Source organism: Mercenaria mercenaria, chromosome 15 (genome assembly GCF_021730395.1).
Source record: "Mercenaria mercenaria strain notata chromosome 15, MADL_Memer_1, whole genome shotgun sequence".
NCBI lineage: Eukaryota > Metazoa > Mollusca > Bivalvia > Venerida > Veneridae > Mercenaria > Mercenaria mercenaria.
Window position 1 is genome coordinate 36,388,699 of NC_069375.1, and position 26,234 is coordinate 36,414,932.

The 26,234-nt window shown below is 33.4% G+C and overlaps 2 protein-coding genes across 6 annotated transcripts in view; both read right to left on the reverse strand.

Moving 5' to 3' along the window:
* LOC123551136 (uncharacterized) overlaps nt 1-16,355 on the reverse strand; it is a 96,608-nt gene extending 80,253 nt beyond the window's left edge. For 2 of the 5 annotated variants that reach the window (XM_053525004.1, XM_053525003.1), the window contains exon 1: nt 16,249-16,289. The gene's annotated coding sequence lies outside the window, so the exon portion shown is untranslated. Of the gene's footprint in view, nt 1-16,248 lie in introns of all 5 variants that reach the window. The other 3 variants (XM_053525005.1, XM_053525006.1, XM_053525007.1) reach the window with 3 other exon arrangements.
* Nucleotides 1-22,222, reverse strand: part of LOC128549024 (uncharacterized) — a 34,071-nt gene extending 11,849 nt beyond the window's left edge. Inside the window, exon 1 of the mRNA XM_053525010.1 lies at nt 22,108-22,222. The gene's annotated coding sequence lies outside the window, so the exon portion shown is untranslated. The remainder of the gene's footprint in view (nt 1-22,107) is intronic.
* Nucleotides 22,223-26,234: the final 4,012 nt, after the last annotated feature.

Consider the following 26,234-nt stretch of genomic DNA (forward strand, 5'->3'; position numbering starts at 1 on the left):
GGCAGTAATAATTATTGATTATTCAAGTTATAATTGATTTGATTAAATAGAAAGTGTTTGTCACACTTCTAATTGATAATTAAAAAAAGGTTAGCCTTATAGAAGAAGAAGAAGAAGAATGTTTTATTTGACTTAAACTGTACACAGTTTCTCGTCGTACATGAAATATACAAACAATAAGTAATAAATTAAACATTGAAAGATCAAAGCATATCTACATAATAATAATGTCTGACATATAAATATTAAATATTATGAGGGTGGTCTTGTATAAATACATAATGCTACATGTAGTCCAGCTATCTATTCTTCATGCAGAAACATATATGCAAGTTAAATATAGATTCTATTGATCTGTATGATGTCTATTTTCACAATAAATATGCTTAGAAAGTTGGCCAGTCATCCACTAAATACCAGTACAATATTAACGTTTCACAAATAAGAAACTTATCCATTCGTAACAACTGTGGCTACTTTCAAATTTCGTAGTAAGTTTTCATTGTAGTAATCAATGCAAAATAAGGATAACCGCGATTAACACCCGCTGGTATCAATCAATCCCGTTCCACGCGTACAGATTAGTACATTACATGGTAATTTTGGTTACCAAATAAGGAAACCTGAGATTGATTGCCACATCGGTTTACGCAGGCGATGTGTATTGACGAAGGTGTGTAAATGGACAACACGCGTTACGTTGCACTGATTGTTTCGGATAACCGACCCAATTTCAAGAAAAACTAATTGTTACAGGTAAGTATGCAACTTCAATAAATGTATAATATGTACAGTAGGTACCAACACGATGATATTTTCTACTGTAGTTATAGCTTTGTACAATATTAATCTACTGTTGATGGTAAATTAAATACATTGAAATGCTGTTAAAGAAATAAAAGATAATTGTGTATTTTTGTTGACTCTCGACACAAAATATTAAGCTTAACCCAACAGATTTTAATTCTTTTGTAAATGTTTTAAGAATGAATGCTGGTTCAAATTTTGTCAAGTTCAGATATGTTTTTTTTTTCAGATGTATTTATTATTACAGTATTCTAATTAATAACTCATTTTTAAACATATTGTGAATTTTAATTGGTCATCTTAGAATTAATTGTCAAATATTGTGAAGGAAGAAACATTATACATTAAAAATGATAATTAAAAAATGTTTGTCAATTCATTTTGTGTCATCAGTCATTACATTTTATTAGTCCAAATAATTGTACTCGAGAGTTGAATATCGTTATATTTTTTTTTGACTGGGCGATACTCCCCTCCTTTAGGTAGACAACGTAAAATATCATAATGTAAAATTGGTATACCCGAGGTCTCATTATTTAGACTATCCAGTATACACATTTTAAAAAATAATATTGATAAAAAATTTTTTTTAATGAATTATGAAATGTGAAAGATAATATATATATTATATTTAAGACAACATTTATCTGTTTAAAAATGGATCTCATTGCTTCATGAGTTATATTGTCCAGAAAAATCAATTCTTAAAAATCATGCTGTCTTAAATACATGTGTATAATACCTTTCACATTCCTGTGAAATTCCAATCCAAGCAAGTGTCACTGATTGATAGTAATAGCACAAGTGTGCATCATTTCTCACATTCCAGAGATGCTAGTATGTCTAGCAATTAATAAATTCCACCATATCACACGCCTATATATATTTTTTATTCAAATATAACATTGAAAAACTTAAAGAAGGAAAAGAACAAATTCAAAGATATATCACTTTTATTAATTTTCATAATTAATTGTTTCATAATCTACTCTCTGTAATATGTCTTTTTGTTCCTTACAAAAATCTCTAACAGAATATATGAAAACTGAAAACTGTCAGAAAATGTTGCCCGAAATATACAACAACAACAACAACATTTATTTAGCAAACTCGACACAACATATGTATTTGACTAAAGAACAGTGAAAATATACATATAAACATAAACATGAGTGAATATGGCAAGATCATTAAATACAATATACACAAAATGCAACTATGTTCTTAGATTGTATGCTTCCTTCAAAAATCTACAAATATCGATTAGTGTTTTCCTATTTCCTGTCGATAATAAATTATCAAATTTTACCAAATTTGGCCATGAGAGTTATGGTAAATATTTCATACGTAGATCTTTATATTTCTGGCAAATCATTAAGAAATGTTACTCAGTTTCAACCATATTTGAATTACATTGATGACAAATCCTATTTGCTCTTTCAATATTGTTGTAACGCCCGGTTTCAATAGCTAGACTATGCGATGATAATCTGAAACATGTAAACAATTTTCTTAACAAATCATTTTCAATCTTATCCAGATATAATTCATACTTAAAAGATGATTTTAATCTTACATAATAATCAAGTTTTTGCATACCAGTGACTTTATCGTGCCATTCTTGTTGAAATTGGTCGTGTAAGCGATTACATAATATATACAAATAATTGATATTTCGATCAAAACCATTGAATATATAGCTGTATCCTAGGCTGTCTAATTGTGTGTGTACATATCTGGACCATGATTTACAGTTAGGCCGATTCATGTGACTGCATTGTGCTTTGTATACATTATACATGATGGAATCTGGTTCTAACATTATTTTATGCCAATATTTAAGGACTCTTTCTCTGCATACAATAGACATTGGATATGCCCCAAGTTCTCCATATACTGCTATATTTGGAGTTTGAGGTTTTACACCCAGTATTCTTTTGTAGAACTTGATTTGTACCCGATCCATAATATTTGTATTATAAGGACCCCAAACTTCAGCTCCGTAAAGCAATATCGGTGCCACCATTCGGTCAAATAGCATCATTTTGGTTTTTACATCAAATTTTACTCTCGAAAAAATAGAATATAAACTATTTACAGCTTTAGAAGCTTGGTCAGATAAAGCTTTCATCGCTTCTGTCATTGAACCATTGCAATAGAATTTTACTCCTAAATAACAAAAAGAGTCAACAATTTCTAACTGTTGATCATTGATATACCATTGAAAATTCAAGTTTTGCCTTCTTTTCCTAAAAATACAGATTTTCGTTCTTTTTATGTTAATCTTTAATCCCCATTTAATTGAGTAAGCGTACAAACTATCTAACTGTGCTTGGAGGCTATTATAATCTGTGGTAAATATTACCATGTCATCGGCAAATAATAACATATAAATGCATAACTGATTAAGGTCACTCTCAGTCAATGAATCAAAATCAATATTTACTGTTACATCATTCACAAAGATTAAAAACAGGATCGGCGAGAGTGGCTCCCCTTGTTTTAAGCCTATGGACACATTGAAAAATTCAGAAATATCAGAAGAGACCTTAACACATGCGGGTACTTGCTTGTAAATAGCCTTAAGCATTGTGACCATTCTAGAACTGACTCCAGTTTCTAATAGTTTGTACCATAGAGCTTCTCTAACAATAGTGTCGAAGGCTTTTTCATAGTCTACAAACGCACAGTATATAGGGTATTTCCGTTATTAATCATTTTTTGAATGATACTATGTAAAATAAATATACAGTCAGCAGTACTCCTATTACTTCTAAAGCCGTACTGAATATCCGTAAAAACATTTTCATCTTCACACCATTTATTTAGTCTATTTCTTAAAGCAAGAGAAAATATCTTTGCCATTGTGCTAATTAGAGAAATTCCCCTATAATTTGAAGGGTCCGATTTATCTCCCTTCTTATGTATGGGAACAATTATACCCTTAGTCCATTGGCAACATAATGGATACACACCATCTTGATAAATCTTATTGAAAATATCCACTAGAAAAGGGGAAATGAATGCTTTTGAATCAATGAAAAAGTCAGATACAATCCTGTCACATCCGGGTGCTTTATTCCTATTGAGAGAAGACAGTGTTTTATTTATTTCAGCCTCATCAAAAGGCCGATCTAGGAAATCCACATTTAAAGTTTGGTTTTCATACACGCTGTCGTTATTACCAGGTATAAAGTGACATCCTGCTGGATTATTGAGAATTTCAGAAAAATAACTGGCAAAAGAAGAGGCATCTATATCCGGTGTTCCCGACTTGGTGCCATTCCTGTACTTGTTCACTTTTTTCCAAAAGTGTTTTGGTGATTTTTTACTTAATAATGCTATATTACGCCTCTCCCGAGCGAAAAAGGCACTCTTAGCTTTACGTTTAATTGAACAGTAATGCTTTCTGCTCTCTAAAAATGATAACTTATTTTCTTCGTTCGTATTACTTTTTATCTTTCTTCTATTTTCTAGGAATCTAGTTTTGGCTACTCTACAATCATTATTAAACCATTCAGATTTTTGTTTTCTTTTTGTTTTCTTAGTGTTTACTGTTTTACCAAAAACTTGAAAAGAGCAGTTGTACATAGCATCTGTAAAACTTGATATTTTATCATCAATGACACCACGACTGTTTACAATATCTTGCGTTATATCACGGAAAAGCTCCCTCTTACTTTCAAGAACGTGCAATAAATCACTTGATTTGTCCGAGTCCCAAAAAAGTTTTTCAATATAATGTGATTGGCCACCTTTAACAGAATTTAAGATTTCCTCATCTGTACTTATTTTTGTGAAGAAAAAAAATCTGAGTAATATAGTCACTTGATAGCTGGATGTTATATTTTTATCTTAAATAATGCAATACACAGACATTACAACATTATGCATATGGTTATCATAAAGTTTTAAAATCATATAAAAGTATATTTTCGAATAAGTATCAGTAAGAAAAGAATATTTCAATTATATATTTTCCCAATTTATATACTTGTAATATTTTTTTCAATATGATAATTATTGTCAAGCATTTATTGAGAAACAGATTCTGAAAATTTCCTGTCTTTGGCTTTGTTTGAAAAAAAATATTACGGCTACATCTTATAAAAAAAATCTGACTCCATCTCAGATTTAAAAAAAAAATTCTATTTCTCTGAAAGCCATATTCTTTATATCAAATCTACATTTAGATTAAATATTTTATAATTACATAATAAGGTTAGTATATATCATAACAGTTTTTCTGAGCATCATTTCTTTCAACATTTAGATATTAGAAACTGTTGAAGAAAAGTGCCAGATTGATTCTGTGTAGTGTATATACTATATAAATTGTAACTTCAATATGTTTCTTTAAACATTATCAATCAACTGTCATTAAAATGTCAAAGATTACTTTTAAGCAGGTGTTAATGTTTCTTTTGTGATGATCAATCAATGATCATAACAAATTTAATAAATCAAGGTTACTTTAATCTTGAACTTAGAAAAGTGTTACACAAATCATTATCACTTTTGTATTATTACAGCTATAAAGTTTGATTTATGCAATAATCAGCAAGATTTTAGACACACAATTTTTAAATAAAATAATTAAGGATATGAAAAAGGTTGTAAAAAAAATATATAAACCTTGGACTTTACACCTCCCTTTTTGGGAGGAGTAATGTCTCAGGTTTGGGAGGTGTAAAGTCCCAGGGTGTATTGTCCCGGAGATGTAAAGACCTGAATTCTTTCGTAAAGCGGTCGTTTGTTTTGGCGCAATGCGGAAGTGTCGTCTTGATGCAGTTTTTTGGCTGAAAAGTTGACGAATTCTTCGTCTCACTACGTCTGTCATTTGTTTTACGTTTGCCATCAGTTTTAGGCAGTAACTGTTAGCTGTCGAGAGTACCGGAACAGACTGTGAAGTATTTCTATAGATCTAAATATGGTTCGTAAAAAAGGACAGTTTGTCTGGCATTCGGAATTCCTACACTAGTGATCCATGAGGACTTTATCCAGTTTCCAGAATGGCAGGAAGGAAGGACTTATTGAATTAGACCACTTGTCAAGGCAGCGTACAAAAGTCAGAAATTTGAAAGCAGCCACTCGGCGACAGTAAGCTTGTCTACATTTTCCATAAAATTTCCAAAATAAATACTTGAAAAAAAACATGGAAATACATACGACATCATCACGAAATAGCAAAGCACCAGAATGAATGCGGAAGTTGTCACGAGTGGCTTGGCATTGTTCCTGTTCATTTATGGTTTACAGATTCCAAAAGTCTGGTGAGTCATGTAAAATATATTGTATTGTCATTTGATAGTAGATCATACTGTACTGTAATTGTTTATTAATTATTTTAGTTCATTCTAAAGCCCTCAACAGACGGTAGGTTTTTGTTGTACAACACCAATTGAATTTAAGATGTACAGCCAAATGTTATCGTGTGTACGATGCTATTCCTTGATTTCGTAAATCTTTCTTGACCTACAGATTAGGACATGTTCTAATTTCTATTTTGTAAGATTTGAGCCGCGTCATGAGAAAACCAACATATTGCCTTTCCGACCAGCATCTGCGCAGTCTTGTCCATGCTGTTCGCTATGAAATGGTTTCTCTAATTGCAATAGACCTTGAAAGCAAACATCATTGATCCTGATCAGACTGCGTGGATGCACAGGCTGGCCTTGATCCATGCTGGTCGCAAAGCCACTATGTTGGTTTTCTCATGGCGTGGCTCATTTGTGTCATGCATAATCAAATTCATGGGATATTATTTTTTATTAAGAATGGTTACATTCTTTTCAGTACCTAATGCACTATGTTTACTAGGTAAAGCTCTGTTATTTAAATGGGAGTGGAATACTGTCTGAATGTGAAAGATGTACAATTTTAAAATTGTACACCTTTGAGATAATTAGTGTTGTACAACTAGAACTTAACGTCTGTTGAGGCCTTAAGGTTCTTTTATCTTTTCTGGAGTAATAGACCATTGTGCTTAAATGTGTTTTATCATGATGATTTATGAATGAATTAATAAAGACCTAGAGTATACATAATTTTAAAATATTTAATTATAAGTAATCAAGTTAGTATTCTGTAACAATGCTAATTGTATTGATTGTCAATTTTCAGAACCAGATATGATTATGTCTATTTTCAGAACCAGATATGAGTAAAGTACGGTTTGAGAAATGTCTTGGTAGAACAGATACTAAGGAAATAATAAAGAGCAGAACAGACCACATTTCTCCTTCATATAACTGGTAAAGTTCCAAGAAAGGGCGAGTACAATAATGCAGCCCCAGTGAGAGTTCGTGATGAGGTGTCAACTGTAAATGTATGGTCGTTAAATGATGTACAGTCAGATTGACAAGTATCTGAAGTAACATTAATTTATAAATTATTAGTTCTGAGAGAAATTTTTGCTGAGCTTTGTGCAGGATACTCTTAAAAAACATGAAGCAGAATTTTATATTATAAGTACAATGTCAGATGTACTCCAGACTTCACACATATATTGATGTTTATACATATGTGGTGATTAATTTGTCAAGTGAAGAAATTTTATGAATAATGTTAGTGGGTGACAAAACAGAAGTACAAAGTCAATTACAGAGGTCGACAACACTGAGTTTAGGATACAGAAAAAATCTGGTGATTCTGACGAAACAACATACATAGAAAGATTATACTAGTAAAATGAAAACTTTTAGTGTATGGAAAAGTTTGGAAACAGGTTTACCACTGACAGAAGAGACAGTATTTACAGACTGGTCTACACTTATTTTGATTTGACTTTTACACGGTGATTCCTCCAGTAAACAGCTAGTGATTTGAGAGAATTGTGTTCATTATATCATACAGGTTTAGAGTGAATGTAAAATTAATGTGTATTTAAATCAATCAAAAATTTTCAAAATTGGATGTTGAAACTTTACAACTGTTTAGTATTTCAGTAATCAGTTAGGATTTTTGATTGCTTTCAATAAAGTACAAATGAAAAGAAAAAGAATCACTTTCAGCCAAGATGATGTGCTATTGTAAAAGATAGAAAGAAAATTCACAAGTCACATTAACTTGGTAAAAGGGATTTTAACAGTATTAAACTATAATTGGTGAAGGATTTTGCATGTTGTATCAAATAGCTATAATGTATTTTGTAGTTCTTTGGATATATCTTCTATCTATCTCTTTTCAAACTAAATTTTATCTCTTAAATCTATTGAAATTGCCATTCGTTTAAAAACAATATATTTAACAATTAAAAGGTATATTCAACAAGCCAGTACTTTGTTACTAATCTTAGTCAGTGGAATTTATTTTTAGACTTGTCCTATTTTTTTGATTCAGTTTCTGGATCCCCATTTATTAGTTACAGTACACATTTTGGGATTCCAGCAATTTTTCACATCCTCATTACAAGGTAGTATTGATTTTTCATTGGTCCAGTGGTTAACTAATTTTAGCATAAAGTAAAACTGTTCTATTAATAGATTTTCAGAAAATCTGTTTGAGTATTTATACCCAGTATACAAATTCATGTACTTTTATTTGACTTGAACATTACTGTTTAATATTATCCTGAACAAATTACAGGTTTTCTTTGCTTTATATTAGAGAATTTTGGTAAATTTCATTGATGAAAGGTCCAAGGTACTTTTCTCAAATAGTCAATTTATAGAAATTTTCAAATATAATATCTTGTGCAGTGAATTAAAAAGAAATTTATTTCAGTACTAGTCAGTTCTAAACTTGAAAGATACTTTGATAGGTTTTTGGTCTACTACACACTTTATATATTTCTATGGCCTGATTAGAAGTAGCCTGTTGGTTTAATTCAGTAACTTACTATAGGAAGAATTATTTAAGGTAGCTCAGCACAACTTCTGGACATTAAGGTGATTTATTATCATATATGATATAAGATAATTTTCATTGAGAGTCCTACATACCAGAACATTTTTGAGTGACAATTAGAAATATTTTAGATTACTTGGGGTGGTTCACTACCTGTTAGAAATATTTAAGGTAGTTAACCATCTGTTAGTAAATGATAATACGGTACGGTACTGGGACTTGTTTTTGTAGGCAATTATCACAACATGAAATTTTATAGGTGCTGAATTGAAGGTCATTTCCTCCATGGTGGGGGTTATAGGAATGGTCTCTGTCCATCCTTCCCTACTTCCGTCCTTCCATCTTCCGTCCTTCCGTGACATTTTGTGTCCACTCTGTATCTCCTAAACCCCTTGAACATGTTGAAGGATTTTCATGAAACTTGCAAATGATCACCTCATCAAGACAATATGCAGAACCCATGAGTCACCCATGTCGGTTCAAGGTCAAGGTCACAGCTCAAAGCCTTCAATTTTGTGTCTGCTCTGTATCTCCTAAACCCCTTCAAGTGTGCTGTTAACAGACAGCTTTTGTGATATATCAGGAGCACATAATTCCGGACAAGCTGGTCTGATCATACCCAAAATCGAGTTATTCCAAGAGCTTGTGCTCGTATACATTGCCATTAAATCTGATCAAAATTGTTATGAAAATGTTCAAACTAGAGCGTTAAAATTGTCAAATATTGCAACTTTTTATATAACAGGGACAGATGACTCTGGACTTTCTAGTCTGAAAATGCCTGAAATCTAGATCTTGCAATACCCTATGGCCGTACACATTGTCTATTGTAGACAATTTTCTAAGTTTATTCAAGATTTCTTTAAATAAAAATGATACAGTTGTAAAAAATGGGTAAATATTGCTATTTTTTACTATAACAGGTGTACATTACTCTTGATATACTGGTCGGATCATCCCCATAATGCAACACATTCCAGATTATGTAGCCATGCATATTGTTTTTTTACTTTGCTGAAGATTGTTGTAGTAACATTCATGCTGGAGTGTTAACAATGCTATATAATTCATACTTAACTTTAAAAAAGTGGGTGGGGTAATATTACATCTGTTTTTTTTATGATGAAATGTCGATGTAAATGGTTTGGAACTATTTTGTAATTTAAAATTATGTTTTGCACACATGTTCATATTGTTTAGGCGTTTGTTTTTTCCATGAAAATATTTGTTGTTATAGCTTATTTGCCAGCAAACCCCAATATTCTAAAATTTTGGTACTTTCATGATAAAATACGGAATATCTCTCTTATATGTTCGGTGACCCCCAATTTTTTTACCCTTATTTTGAAGCAATTTTGAAACACATTGTATACAAAAAGTATTTCAAAAATCTTAATTGTAGAAATAATGTTATGCTATCTTTAGTCTGATACAAGTACTGATCCCATTGGAAAAAAGTGGTGGGGTAATTATATTGCCTTGTGAAAATGAGTAACAGTATTATGTGAAAATCATTAAAATTTCATACTGACTTCATAGCATATTCAAACTGAATTGTTAGAAATACAATTATTTTACAACTGATAAAGATAGTTTGTGTTTTGAAATGTACCCCCAATTTTTCCAGGTTTTTCAAATTTCACTTTTGTCTTGACAGTGTGTGTAGAAAATGGCCGATATAATGAAAAGGAGTCCGGTGACCTACCGTTTTTTTTTTTTTGCTTTTATATGAAATAGATACTAAAGATCTTCAAACATGCAAAGTATGAAAAAATTCTTAATTGTAGAACAAATTGGCCTGAAACGTATCCAACATCCTTAATGCAGTTTATGTTGTTTTTCTAGTTTTCTTTCATTCTGTTAGGATTTTCGAAGGAGCAGAAAAACCCATTGCAGAGACTTAGATCCCTATTATAAACGTATTTTTTTATATTGTTTCTGCTATTTGTAACAACCCCCGTTTGAAAAGGGATTCAAATATAATTTCTAGTTTTATATCTGTACTTTACAGATACTTGGATATTTGAAGAATCTGAACCAAACAGCAAGTTTTGAAAATGACATGTACAATTTGCAAGTTTATCTTTGTCCGATCTATCATGCAAGGTTTTGCAACAAGGTATGCAAGGGGGTGATTTTAACTTTACATCTACCATTTCAAATGAGTTTTGGATGTGTTATTTTCATTGCAAATCTTTGACAATTATATTTCAATAGCTCTTACATTCATGTCTTTTCTTATACAAAGAATGTTTACTAAACTTATAATTATATTGAAAATAATCCCATCTTGATTGTGCAACCAGAATAGGAAAATCAAAATCTAAAGTAACTCTAGTGAAAATCTATCATGTATTAAGTATTAAACGAGTACAAATACATATATATGTTATGTGGATGATACCATATTCGAAGAAACCAGTAGCTTGACCAAAGTCAGATTAACCACATTTAAAATAGAATTTTAGATAAAATTACAAACTTTTAAGTCCGTATACCCTGATTAACCTGAATATATAGTTTTGTAGCAGAAGAATTGTGTCTTTGTGCGATTTTCATACTATGTTCAATAATGGGACACATATGCGTTAAGTTGTTTATATTTCTGTTCAATTCTCACATACAAATAATTATTTTCGTGTTACGTTTGTTCGATGGTGAAAACAAAATGTATTTGATTATCGCACAGACTTTGTTTTCAACTATATTTGAAAGTCCAATAATCAAAGACATATTTTAAACATTACTGTATATATGCGTTCAATAATCGAGGACATATTTGGTACAAACTTCTAATGCTTCAATAATAGAAGACTTATTTTAATGCATGCTAGTATATGTGTTCGATAATTAAAAATGAGTATAATGTAATCATGTATTATGCCCCATCTTCGTCTCTGCATACAAAATCAATTGAGTGGGATAAATAAACAGAAAACAATAGACCCTCGAGAATCTGGTGCTCTACTGGCCGTACTGGCTTAACTGGCCTTTTGGTAATATTTTGTTTCCGTAAAGACACAGTCGTAATTTCTACAGACCGACAAAGGTCCATAACATATGCAATATTTAAACACCAGTTGTTGTACTTTCAGAAAATCTACTAAAAATACTACCTATAATGTATATACATGTTTTTGTGGTAGAATAAATTTTAGTTTATACATAATTTATTTTAGGCCGATTGTGAAGAAAGTTCTACAACTTATATTAATTACTCTCGACACCTCATTCCTGATGGAATCCATCGCCGCAAGGGTATGAGAGAAGAGGCCAGTTTCTTTTTTAATGCTGAGCGCCAAGCAAGGGAGCTACTGGACGGTACCATTTTTCACGTCTTTAATATGACGCGGACGGTGATCGATACGACCTCCACTCAAAGCGGACGCTCTACCACTAGGCTATCGCGGATTTGTTTCTAGTTTACTGTCAGACAATTCTGTAGGTAAAGACTGGATACGTACAAAACTTTAAAAACAATATCCGATAACAAATAAAGTGGTTTCACCCGGTGATATGAGGGGAAGAACATGTTTTCTTAAGTTTACGACTGATACCTAATGATCACATGGACAACACATGTTGTTGTAATTTTATGTTGAAACTAAGCATTTATGGTGATTAATTGCTAAAAAAATACCCCACGCCCACGCCCACGCCCACGCCCACGCCCCTCCCACTTCAGAAAATATACTCACATGCATTTACCTGCGATAATCCCAAATCCACCTGTTACTGTTAAGATATGATTTTAGTAATACTATACTTTTATTGAATGGATTGCTGGTCAATAGTAAAACAATCAATCGAAATTAGAAATAAATTTCAAAGATTGCACTCAAGTCATTACTTGAGGCCAGTACACCTATGCTGAATTATAGACCAATCAATCAGTAAATAGCACAAAGTATGGATCGGAGATTTATATAAGAAATAAAATATGTAAAAGATCTATTGGAAGCATAGAATGAAACCAAACGAAATAATAGCAGACCTCGGTTTGACTGAGTCTGTTCACGAAAGGTACGAGAGGTAAGTCATGTAATAAAAGAATATGGATACTCGACTATTTTAGCTGGTATTTCAAGAACAAAATTATTATTATGCATTTTGTTGATAGTAGAAAATCAATTGTTGATTACTCTATGAGATATCATGATTCCTTAGTTTTGTATTTTATATAGATTACGAATTATCTATTATATTATACTCAATCAGAAAAGGTAATGCATAACTGTATTTAATGTACATATGCCATACTAAAACATGTCTGCAGTGATACAGTTTGTTTGTTTTGAGTGGTTTAATGCTTTTCCAAGGTTTTTCAGTCATTTAAGATGGTCAGTTAGTCAAACAAAGGCTCCAAAATTCCATACTGAAATTAATCTATTCTCCAGAAAAAAAAACTGATAACTTCCTCACTTTGATAAGTCAGAAAAGGAAAGCAAATGACATTCGACATATAGTTGGGGATTCGATTAATTAATCGTGCTCTGCCTATATGCACCATTTTAGCATCGGGGCAATAATTAAGTTACTGTTGGAGCTCAAAGGCTGTCAAGAAAATGATAATAGAACTGGCGTTAGAAGTACTGGTAGCAGCAGCGGTAAAAAACTAGTGGAAGTAAAGAGTGATTGTAGAAGTATTAGTGGTAGTGACTTTTGTCGATGATATTTAGTACGTTAGTACTTCTGCCAGTTAGACTGTTTAAATAAATCACAATTCATTAATTTTATAAACAGTTTAGATTTCCTTTCTTTCACAATGATTTATTTGCTTTAATACTATATCCTTTTAAACAAACAGATCTCTGAAACGACAACACCGTTAACCATCTGCGATTGTAGGAATAGCAAATGCTTCTTATTCTCAAGAGGACGTAACTTATTTTAGCAATCGTAGACAATAGGGCGTTAAGAATGTTCCTCTTTTGGAGTCTCGAGATTCACTGAAGCTTTAAAAATAGCATCATCTGAGGAAACGCATTTGGACTGTAAATATATACACTTTGGCTTTGTTCATCTTGACTTTAAAGCTAGAGTAGATAAACTGAGAAACACATTAGACAAGAAAGTTAATTATCATGAACCTGTCTGACACCTTGTTACATTTACATTGCAGATAATGCTTAGTACACCAATTTGAAAGAAGTTTTTGAAATGTTCTCTGCCTACAAAGAACTGCATAATTCTCGTTCGGTTGCCTTTAACATAAAGAACGTAAAATATTAAGTACAAAAAGAGAGATAATTATTTAAACATTCAAGATGGAATAACGATACTTTCTTTCATTGCAATTTCTTCAGTTGTGTCAAAGTTATTGCCTCTAATGTTTAAAGCGGACGAGACAATGTGATTCTAAAATAATCCCTTTCAAAAAAGTCTTGTTAACAAATATAAAATAAAATTACCAAGATTACTTTGACTTATCCTTTGATTTTGAAGAAAATTATTCTGATAAACACAATGCAACGCAAACATCATTTTTGTTTTAAAAAATAATCAAAACCAGTACATACTAAAATAAGAACAAAGTTAAAGACTGTAAAAAGTTCAGAATCTAGAACTCTTTAGAACTCTTCTGAAACTGATTTTAAATATCTAAGGATGCATATGCGCAATACTGGGATAACAACGTTTTTGCAAGCTTTTATTAAGTCATAGTAAGTGTAACAAAGTTAAAGCATGCAAGAGGGAAAGAAATGTTAGGATTTTTTACTTCCCTTTATGACAGAATGATCAATTCTGTACTTTGCAATTAAATATAATTAAAATATAGATATTTATTTTAGACATACGTTATGTTTATTGTTTTCTTCATGTTTAGTTTACCGCACTCACACAAAATTGAAAACAAAAATGTCTAATAATGTTTCAAATATTGGATCATGTATGGAGTTTGACGCACTTACGAAATCCTACGGTCATTTTAATAATACTGTATGAGGTGGATGCATAGTGTCATTACACATTTATTTAAAACAAATTTGCAATATTATAACATATTGTCAAGCATACATGCGGATATTTTCTTAAATATATTCGATTTACACTGAGTACCTGAACACTTGTATAGTTTAGATTATAATCATGTTTCTTTTTTTGAGATTTTCCTCTGTAAAGAACAAGAGACTGGGTATATTAGGGCCATTTGAAATCACTATATTTACAAATGAATAGCACAGCTTATCATTTACTACACAAATACTGTTTACTATTTTCATATGGAATTACCCCACCAACTGCATTCTGCATGTAAAACACAATTTGAATTTGAATTTGATTATCATTAACGTACGTTAAATTTAATACTTGTCATTTAAATCTTATATTCTAAAAAAAATACATAGAAATATAAAGAGAATATTAACTAGAAATATAAATTTGAAGACCATCTTGGCTGCCATCTTGGATTTCTCGGATAGCACTGTGAATTAAGACTATCGCCCTTGATTTTCTTGGACCCCAGATAACCACGAACATATCAATAATTATTCAAAGATTATGAGGGGAATCCTCATGCAGATAGAACCCCTCCCCATCCCACCCTCTCAAGCACTAGACCATGAAGTCATCTGTCTGCAACTTAACACAATGGCAAAAGATGTTGAGGGGAATCGTAATTAAATGATTTATGTTACGTGTATGTGTCACCCTACATAAAATATTAGATGGGAAACGTGTGTTCTCTTCTGGGGTCTGAAAAACACACGTTGACAGCAAAGGTAATAAGTTACAAGAGAGACGAAGATTTATATTATAAATTTTAGGAATGATATATAGAAAGAAAATGAAAAATGCATATAATAGTAAATCATATAGGAATTTTTACAGACAAATGACCCTGCGACATATGTCCGGGGTATAATACTCAGTACAAAAGGTAGCTTGTTAAACCTTGAAACAATGGCAATGGATATTGAGAGAAAGTACAGTTTTTAAAAACTCGAACTCTATCTTTCTTACAGTAATAGTTTCACTTTATACTCTTAATAAAATTCACTTATAATGTTCGGGTTATTATTCTCTAAGTGCGGAGTAAAATGTATTCAAATTGCAAAAGTACATTGAACATACATTTAAAAAGATTTATCAATGTACCTTGCCTATTTTTTTATCATCTCCCTTTATTCCGTTTGCTCAAACTGCTGAGTTAAGAGCATAACTCCTTAGTAAATACAACTTAAACGGTTGAAAACAATTCAAAGTTCAGGTTTCTTGAGGTGTACGTAACTCTTGCATAAATTTGTAATAACACATTTTCTCCTTAATGTATAACCAGTATACACGCGATTCACAGTCGTTTGATGAAAACGGGTACGGACAAAGTTCATCGGCATATGCTGAAAAATGTTGGACGGTAAGTGGGCATTAGTCCATATTGAACACCTTATTCTATGACAAGAATGTTCTCAGCTTTTAAAATGATTTTTTCCGTCTTCATAATTTACTGATCGTCAGCTAAGTAGAAAATAGCTACAAAAGCTTTATTGCCGTCAGAAAAAAATGTAAACCCGTCTATTTGGCCAAGATGTTTGCCAGATAATATATCAGTAGAAATAAAATATGTTTCAGTAAATTAAATCTACTTACGGTCTACGTCTAAAGGTATCCGTCCGGCGTCAATATGCGCCAACCCCGTTAAAATCCTCTAGTTTTATTGGTTGAACAGTCGCATTTTATTTCTATTCTTAGTAAACTTGTTTGGGTTTCTGCTAGAAAGTGTTAAAAATATGCTTCAAAAAACCCATACGTTACTTAAATTAAAAGGGTATTTCAGATCAGCAATCGTTTGCGTGACAACTCGTGATAAGATATTATTAACAATCCTCAGTAGTGTGCGTAGGCATTGATCTGGTACTGATAAATCTTCGCCAATATTTTTATCGTTTTCGTTAGTTTAAGTTATATTTGTATCATTAAATGTAGGGTTAACGCGCGTTTTTTTGTGTAACAACATCTGCAGAATCGCAAGGGATTGGTTGGTGCACGAGCCCGTAGGGCGAGTGCACCAACATAGTCCGAGGGATTCATTGCATAAAACACAACTAAAGTGCTGGAAATATCGAGAAAACAAGACTATTCAGCTGAAACTAGAAAATGCTTTTGTAAAAAAGCGCATGTCTCCCCCAATGCAAAGTCCTATAGGCAAGAAGTCAATAGGGGTCAGGAGCGAAAGTCAAAGAGACACTGATGGTTGGCTGCAATAGGGATCATCTACTTGGCATGTCCAGTCATCCCGCTAAATTTCAACACTCTTGGCCTAGTGGTTTTCAAGTCACTGTTCAGGCTCCTGTGACCTTGACCTTTGATCAAGTGACCTCAAAATAAATAGGGGTCATCTACTCTGCATGTCCAATCATCCTATTAAGTTTCAACATTGTAGGTCAAGTGGTTCTCAAGTTATTTCCAAAAAATGATTTTACATGAACAGGCCACTGTGACCTTGACCTTTAATAGACTGACCCCAAAATCAATAGGGGTCATCTACTCTGCATGTTCAATCATCCTATGAAGTTTCAACATTCTGGGTCCAGTGGTTCTCAAGTTATTGATCGGAACTGGTTATCAATGTTCAGGCCCCTGTGACCTTGACCTTTAACGGAGTGACCCCAAAAACAATAGGGGTCATTTAATCTGCATGAACAATCATCCTATGAAGTTTCAACATTCTGGGTTGAGAGGTTCTCAAGTTATTGATTGGAAATGGTTTTCCATGTTCAGGCCCCTGTGGCCTTGACCTTTAACAGAGTAACCCTAAAATCGTTTGGAGTCATCTACTCTGCATGACCAATCATCCTATGAAGTTTCATCATTCTTGGTCAAGTGGTTCTCAAATTACTGACCGAAATGGTTTTCAATTTTGAGGCCCCTGTGACCTTGACCTATCACAGAATGACCCCAAAATCGTTAGGGGTCATCTACTCTGCATGACGAATCATCCTATTAAGTTTCAACATTCTGGGTCAAGTGGTTCTCAAGTTACTGACCAGAAATGGTTTTCAATGTTCAGGCCCCTGTGACCTTGACCTTTAATGGAGTGACCCCAAAATCGATAGGAATCATCTACTTTGCATGTACAATCATCCTATGAAGTTTCAACATTCTGGGTCAAGTGATTCTCTAGTTATTGATCGGAAATGGTTTTCAATGTTCAGGCCCCTGTGACCTTGACCTTTGACGGAGTGACCCCAAAATCAATAGGAGTCATCCACTCTTCATGACCAATCATCCTATGAAGTTTCAACAATCTGGGTGAAGTGGTTCTCTAGTTATTGATCGGAAATGGTTTTCAATGTTCAGGCCCCTGTGACCTTGACCTTTGACGGAGTGACCCTAAAATCAATAGGGGTCATCTACTCTTCATGACCAATCATCCTATGAGGTTTCAACATTTTGGGTCAAGTGGTTCTCTAGTTATTGATCGGGAATGGTTTTCAATGTTCAGGCCCCTGTGACCTTGACCTTTGACGGAGTGACCCCAAAAACAATAGGGGTCGTCTACTCCAACAGCCTTACAATCCTATGAAAATTGAAGGTTCTAGGTCAAATGGTTCTCCAGTTATTGCTCGGAAATAAAGTGTGACGTACGGACGGACGGAAGGACGGACGGACGGAAGGACGGGCGGACGGACAGGGCAAAAACAATATGTCTCCTGGGGGAGACATAATTAGTCGATCGAAGTCGGCCGTTTCAGGTTGTTATGGACACATGTTTTATTTATGCATTTCCAGTGCCTACAGAAACAGTGCATATTTTATACTTGTCGAACGGACTTTCTTGATGTGGTAATTTCTTTAATATTAAATATAAGTAAAATAAGTATGACTCCCCCTTTTTCCGATATATCGGTAGGAACTTTAGCTTTAGAAGCTCGGAATTATGAGAAAAGGACATACACGGCATTTTTTACACAATTTGCAGGTGTAGTGAGGTGCCGACAGAACACAATTCTGCTTGGTTTAAATTAATAGTCTGTCCCTTACGCTTTTTTTTTAAATGTAAACATTATCGTGTAATAGAAATTGATATCGATACCTATATTCTTCATATCGTTAAAAATGAAATATCTAGGCCTATAACGTAGAAAATGTTGCTTTGCACCCCACCCCGTCGCGACCAAAGTTTGATAAACACAAAAATTTGAATTTTTCCAACATCGATATAATCAACTTAGATTGGATTTATAAACTCAAACATGATTGGAGATATCTACAAATAAATTGAAAAATATTATTAGTTACACTGCATGTTGGTGACAGGATACGGGATATATACGCTGTCGAGGAAATCCATATCAGGCGAGATTAACAGTTTGCAACAGGCGTAGATGTGTCAGATGCATGTCAAAAATTGTCCAATTAACAAGAAAAATTGCAATGCATAATTAGCAGGGGTCATCGTTATCCTTTGTTCATTTTTATTGGCGCCTGTTTTATGAAGCACATTTCTACAATTTGTTTTTTCGAAAACAATACCAAACTTTTAGATATTGTCGATCTTACTTCAATACATGTATTTTGTACGGCATTTCAGACCGTCCGAAGAATCGGTTTTCATCCACACTCCGCCGTATTAATTAATCTGAATTATAATCGATTTGATTTTTTTTATCAATTTGAAGCTAAAACACTAAATTAGTTAAAAATGTTCATGATTTTACTGACAGAATTGTGAAATACAAATAAAACACTAGGGTCGGCGGGTTTAACTAGGTAGGATTACCCGAAACAAACATTTTTAGGCCTTATTGCGTTCGATGATTCACGTTTTTCAACAAGTATATAGCAATCACTTAATAAGATGTTTTAAAAAATTTTCTATTGAAGCAAATCGAATATTCGAATATATTCGAATATGACAAACCTAGTATTCGAATATTGATTTCAGTATTCGTTCCCATCCCTACTGAAAAGCAAACAGTGAAGACCATGATCAGACTGAACGGATGTGCAGGCTGATCTTGGTCTGCACTGGTCGGAAAGTCAGAATTACTTGCCGCCAGCAGGCTTAAGGTTAAAGGTATAAATGGGACCAAATAAAACGACACTGCAGCTAATATCATTGAACTGTTGTAACATGTTATCGTTGCGATGTTGAAATACAACTCTCTCGTTATGGATAAGCTTGGATATCAATATTAAGGTGACGTTAGCCTAAATCGTATTTTTACTCCTGTAAAATCACATTAAAATCACACTGCTGTGATCTGGTAGTACTACGACTACTATCATTTCACCAGATACCTACTCTCCCATTTGTTTTACCAAAAGGTGAAAACTACATCCACAATGAAATATGAACAAAAGTTAGACCTCTGCGCTATAATTCGATGGATTGGTATCCCCCACCGAAGGGGTTTGTGTTGAGTAATTGCAAGGAAATATTATAAGCAAAAAGTTAAGGATGTTACTAAGAAGCAAATAATTTCATTACATTTGAACTTAAGGTTTCGATGGAGGCCTTGAGAAACAAAAATCAAACAAAACCAAATCATAGAAAGAAAGAGTTGTTTGACATGAAAATTGAACAGCATGTAAAACATGTATATTACTTTACGAAACAAGTGTCAGTATACTGATATAAATATTGAATTCCGGAAAAGGGCTGCCTAAAGGGGCTCCACTTCCGGACAGTTAAACGCCTTTAAAAACTCACCATTTTCAAAGAACTGTTACACATGTTCGTTTTGATGCATTTGCAATAGCGTGCGAGTGGTGAAATTTCGCATAACAAGGTGGAACACAGTTTTCAGCAATTGTTTATCATTATTTCTTTACATATGGCATTCATTTTCAAAGGGAAACAACTGTTCCCGATTATTTTAAGTACAAATGGCAATCATTTTCAAAGGGAAACAACTTTTTCCGATTATTTTAAGTAATCTTTGAGAAAAAGTTGTCTCCCTTTGAAAATGAATGCCATTTGTAAAGAAAAAAAGATAAACAATTGCTGAAAACTATGTTCCACCTTGTTACGTGAAATTTCACCACTCGCACGCTATTGCAAATGCATCAAAACAAACATGCGTAACAGTTCTTTGAAAATGGTGAGTTTTTAAAGGCGTTTAACTGTCCGGAAGTGGAGCCCCTTTAGGCAGCCCTTTTCCGGAATTCAATGTTTATATCAGTATACTGACACTTGTTTCGTAAAGTAATATACATGTTTTACATGATGTTCAATTTTCATGTCAAACAACTCTTTCTTTCTATGATTTGGTGTTGTTTGATTTTTGTTTCTCAAGGCCTCCATCGAAACCTTAAAACAACAGAAGTCCTTGAGAGAGCACAAGCAAGTAAGAAATCTGGGACATGGGTGGTGACAGGGGTGGGGTTTACAACTTCACATGTTGATAAATATTCATTATTTATTCATTATTCAAGGATTGAAGAATTGAAAAAAAAACACTATTTTTCGTGGGAGGGGTGCGGTGAGCGGGTGACGGTATAAAACTTCACATTATGATAATAGATATTGATGGAAAACAAAAGAAAAAAAGAGGAAACAAATGTTAGCGGGCGGGGTGCATGACCGGGGTAGCAGAAGTGACAGGATAGAGGATCGGAGTGGGGGAGGGTAAAACTTTGCATGTTGATAAATACTCATGGAAGTTTTAAGATAAAAACAACTAACAAAAAATGTGGGATGAGGAGGGGTGTGCTTACGGCGTTTAGGGGTGACCGGGTGTGGGTGCACAACTTCACATGTTGATAATAAATGTTCATGGATAAAATGAAAGATTAATGGAATTCTACCAATTGATCAGCTTGTTATGTACAAATACATGTATGTGGATTTTTAAACAATTAAGGCCAATCCAATAACTCTGAAGTTACTGACGAAATCCTAACAAAATTGTGTCTGCACTACCACATTATGGTGATCTAAATTCAGTTTAAATATCATAGTAAACTGTTCTAGTTCAATTATGTCACAAGTTATGAAGCAGAAATTGTCATATTTATAGGACCCTATATCAGCAACACTAGACACTACTAAGGGTCTGTTGTTATCAGACCAATCTAATTGAAACTTGATAGGCCACATTTCCTATAGTGGTGAATACTCCAAACCGCTTCCTGGATATGGCTATAAGGACGCACGCACGAACGGAAAGACGAACAGACGACAATACTACTTTCGATGGGAAATAATAAGTGTTCAATAACCTGCAAGCTATAACTCGACTAGCCCATGCTTAATGAATTTAGTTTTTGCATCTACTCAACAAGATATCCTGTCCTCCAATCATTTGGCATTCTAATAATATATTTAATTATAGAATAACAAAAAACAGTTCAGTTATGCAGAATACTACGGTGGCATAGAGGGGACATAGGAAATATTTCATTTATCACGTGCGCACGTGATAGCTAACACGTGCGGACGTATTAATTAACACGTGCGCACGTGATAACTATCACATTCGCAAATTGTTTTATAAATCTTACCTGTGCACTATTTTCCTAACAAAAGTACAACGAACAAATTCGTAAGTATATGCATAAATATCTATATATCCTTTGATATTCTGTGTGCGTTTCGCATTTCATGAGTTTCTATCGACTAAACAAGTCGTTGTATGACTCAAGTATAAATCAATATATCGGGGCGTTGGTTTGATATTTATTACCCATTTTTTGAGTAAGCATTTCACGATTTTACATAATCGATATATTCAAATGCATATTTTAAAATTCAGTTTAATTAAATACCTTAACCAATTTTGAAATAGTCACAAAATAGGGATTGTAGGAATAATAAATGTTTAAAGTTATACAAGCAAGACACTGACACTCTATTCTTCTTATTTATAGTTCAATAAAAGATCCATTTAAAACACAAAATACAACAAGGCAAAATAATAGACTTGGTTTGACTGAATCAGTTCACATGATGTAATGGAAAGTCCAAAAGCACTCCCCCCCCTCCCCCAGGTTCTTCTTTGTACATGAATAGCAGAATAACATTGATATCACAGTTATAAGAGGTAATAGAAAGTGCAAACCCCGCTCCCCGCTCCCGCCCCCATCCACCCACCACATCCAGTTTCGTCTTTTATCACGAATAACATAGATATCACAGTTATATGTATATTGCAATTCAGTCCACAAAAAAAAGTTAACCAAATCTATAGATCATTTACTTCAAAAACAACATATCAAGATAAATATTTACATAACAAAGCTATAAAGAGAAAGCTAATTCATTTTAAAAGCTACTTTGAAGTAATTGAGAGTAAAACAAATGGAGAAGAAAATATTTGCAAACAAACGCCTGTAAAAAAAAAAGTTTTAAAATCAATTAACTCCTTAATTCAGATCATAATTAGCAGCGGAATGTGGATAAACAGCAATTCACGAGAGGAGGTAAAACATATAGCTTATTAATGAAGATGAGACGATATTATGTACACTTGAAAAGGAATAGGCAATAATTAGTTCTTCCTTGTGAATTAAGGATAACATGGTGTAATAGCCATACTTCATATCTTGTAACTGGATGGTAGTATTTAAATGAAATTTGGTCACTTTAAAGACATTGAAATTTAAAAACGTTTCACCGAGAGATTTTTTCGAATTTGATCATTTTTAGGGGAGATAATCGGTATTGAAGTTAACATTGATGCCTATGGGAAATATACACTTTCTTTGATTATGAAAATCTGAGCTTGAGTTTCAAGAAAATTTTGCGGTGGAAAGCTGCATTATATGATTCTGATACAAATATCAAAAAGAAATCTAAAATTCCCCGTAGGGAAAAGGAGAAAACTATTTTTTCTAGTTTTCAGGGGAATTAACTCCTGAAAAACCAAAATTATCAGGGGAGGCAATCTAAAGGAAATTTTTGAGAACTTCTCTCACTATATAACTTGTCAATATGCACCTTATTTCTATCGTTTGACATTTTCAGAGCTTATATTATCCAGTTGTATGTACGCCTTTGGTGAAATTGAGGCCTATTACGGGTAGTCATCCTTAAAGTTTTTACATTTCACTGTCGTTCAGACTATGAAAGTGACAGACAACCATTTCGGGTTTAGGAAATACTTAGGCCCGAAACCACGTAGAGCCATAACCGAGACACTTTTCTCGATGAAAATTTAGGGAACGAACCAAAAATTAAAATGCATTTTTCTCAGTAAAAATCTTTAACTTTTCAATATTAATTGGGTATTACGAAATAGATTTTATTTTAAAGTTGTTGTAGATAGATGGATACAAATTTACTGAGTTATGTTCCTTTTAGTTGAGTACTGTCTTTACGTACCATGTACCGGTGCCGTATATCGATCTTAAAGCACAAACTTTAAGGATAGTCCGGACTGTTGACTTTAGAGTTAGGTAAGAAATAGGAATAATATATTACAGTACACGACATGTAATTGGTACGTAGATCAGTTTATGACGGCTTAGTGTAAGGTAATGAATAAGAATAATATACAACAGTACACACCCTGTACTTGGTGCGTAGATCAGTTTATGACGGCTTAGTGTAAGGTAATGAATAAGAATAATATACAACAGTACACACCGTGTACTTGGTGCGTAGATCACTTTCTGACGACTTAGTGTACGATAATGAAAAAGAATAATATACAACAGTACACACCGTGTACTTGGTGCGTAGATCAGTTTATGACGGCTTAGTGTAAGGTAATGAATAAGAATAATATACAACAGTACACACCATGTACTTGGTGCGTAGATCAGTTTCTGACCGCTTAGTGTAAGGTAATGAATAAGAATAATATACAACAGTACACACCATGTACTTGGTGCGTAGATCAGTTTCTGACCGCTTAGTGTACGGTAAGGAATACGAATAATGTACTACACAGTACACGCCATGCAATATAGGGCGTTATCAGTTAAAAAGTACAATATCAAAATAATGTACTTGTACTACAGTTCACGACAGGCATTAGACGAACTTTACTCATTTTATGGGTAAGGAATCAGAATAATGAACTACAGTACACCCTATTCAGTAGATGGTGTATTTCAATTTACAAATGAGCCGTACATTTGTACCATGAGAAAACCGACATTGTGAATTTGCGACTAGCATGGATACAGACTAGCCTGTGCATCCGCGCAGTCCGATCAGGATCAATGCTGTTCGCTTTGAAAGCCTATTACAATTAGAGAAACCGTTAGCAAACAGCATGGATCCTGACAAGACTGCGCAGATGCAAGTGAAGAGATGGTGATTTCGTTATACATTCAGTAAACTGATCATATATAAGGATACTTCATGTTGAAGAAAAATATTTTTACGCGTTATTTTCTAGATTAAACTTTTGATCTCTTACCAAACAAGATAGAACTTTCTGGGATTTTCAACAGAAATTGAAGCTTAAGGTGGAACTAAATAATAATTTAGAAATCCTACAAGTAATGTTCAACTTTTCAAATCATCCTGTCAAAACATTAGACATAGTCACATTCTGTTTTTCTATCAACGATAATCCAAATTCTACATGAAACATGTAACAAATAATATTAGATAATTTTCTCAGCAAATCTTATACTACATTAACACAGAAGACTAACAGCCTAAACACACAGATGTAAAATAAAAATGTCACAATAATATTTATACAACAGTTTCCTCTTAGACATTAACATGGAAACAGTTTTAGAAAATTGAATAAGTCTCAGGCTTATTTACTCAGTTTTTCTACTATGTCACATAAAATCATATATTCTATTCTGGTGCGGGAGCATGACGACTATACACAATAACACAGTGGCCTTATGTATTCTGTATTTTGACATTCAGTATCATCTAACAGAAAGTCATACAATGACAACATCATGACACATTCCGTGTGTTTCTCTGGGTGACTGAACAATTCCGGTTGATTCTGATCTTTGCACCATAGCGTTGACTCTCTATGTAGTAAGCTATCGTCGTCCTTCCATATAAAGTCATGCCTATTGCTGTCATATTGAGAATTTACCCACAGTGCAATGATGCCATTGCCCAACTCCGACATTGCGTATTCTTTCACTTTAGTAATTACCTGATGATCTTTAACTGACAGTAGCCTTCCCCCAGCTGCCAAACAGTTAATTTTTGCTGTATCCCAACTCTGTACCGCTGACAAAATCTGGATGTATTTGCTTAAATCACTCAAATAGTCAAATCCGTTGCAGTGCGGCGTTGTTGTTGCTAAAGCAGTAGTTGTTGGTATAGGTGTTGTTGTCGTTGCTTGTGTTGATGTCACTGTTGTTGACTGTGTGGTTGTTGTTGTAGTAGGCGTGGTCGTAGTTGTTGTTGTTGTAGTTGTTGTTGCGAGTGCTTCAACGTTTACGTTATAAAAGTATTTCGTCCCAAGGCTGTTTCTTGAGTATTTCTGTACGCCTGCACTGTAAGCAGGAAATCTCACGCTGTGGAGCTGGCATGACAAATGTTGTTTCGCGTAGAAAAATGAGACACAGCCTTGTCTTGCATCACATTCGCTTGCACATTTAGTTCGGCTTTTACTGTTAAATTTGTCTAAAACGTAATCGTCCGATATCTTATCTGCGTAAGCTTGGTCCGTTGTCCATACAGAGTGCTGTAGATTAGC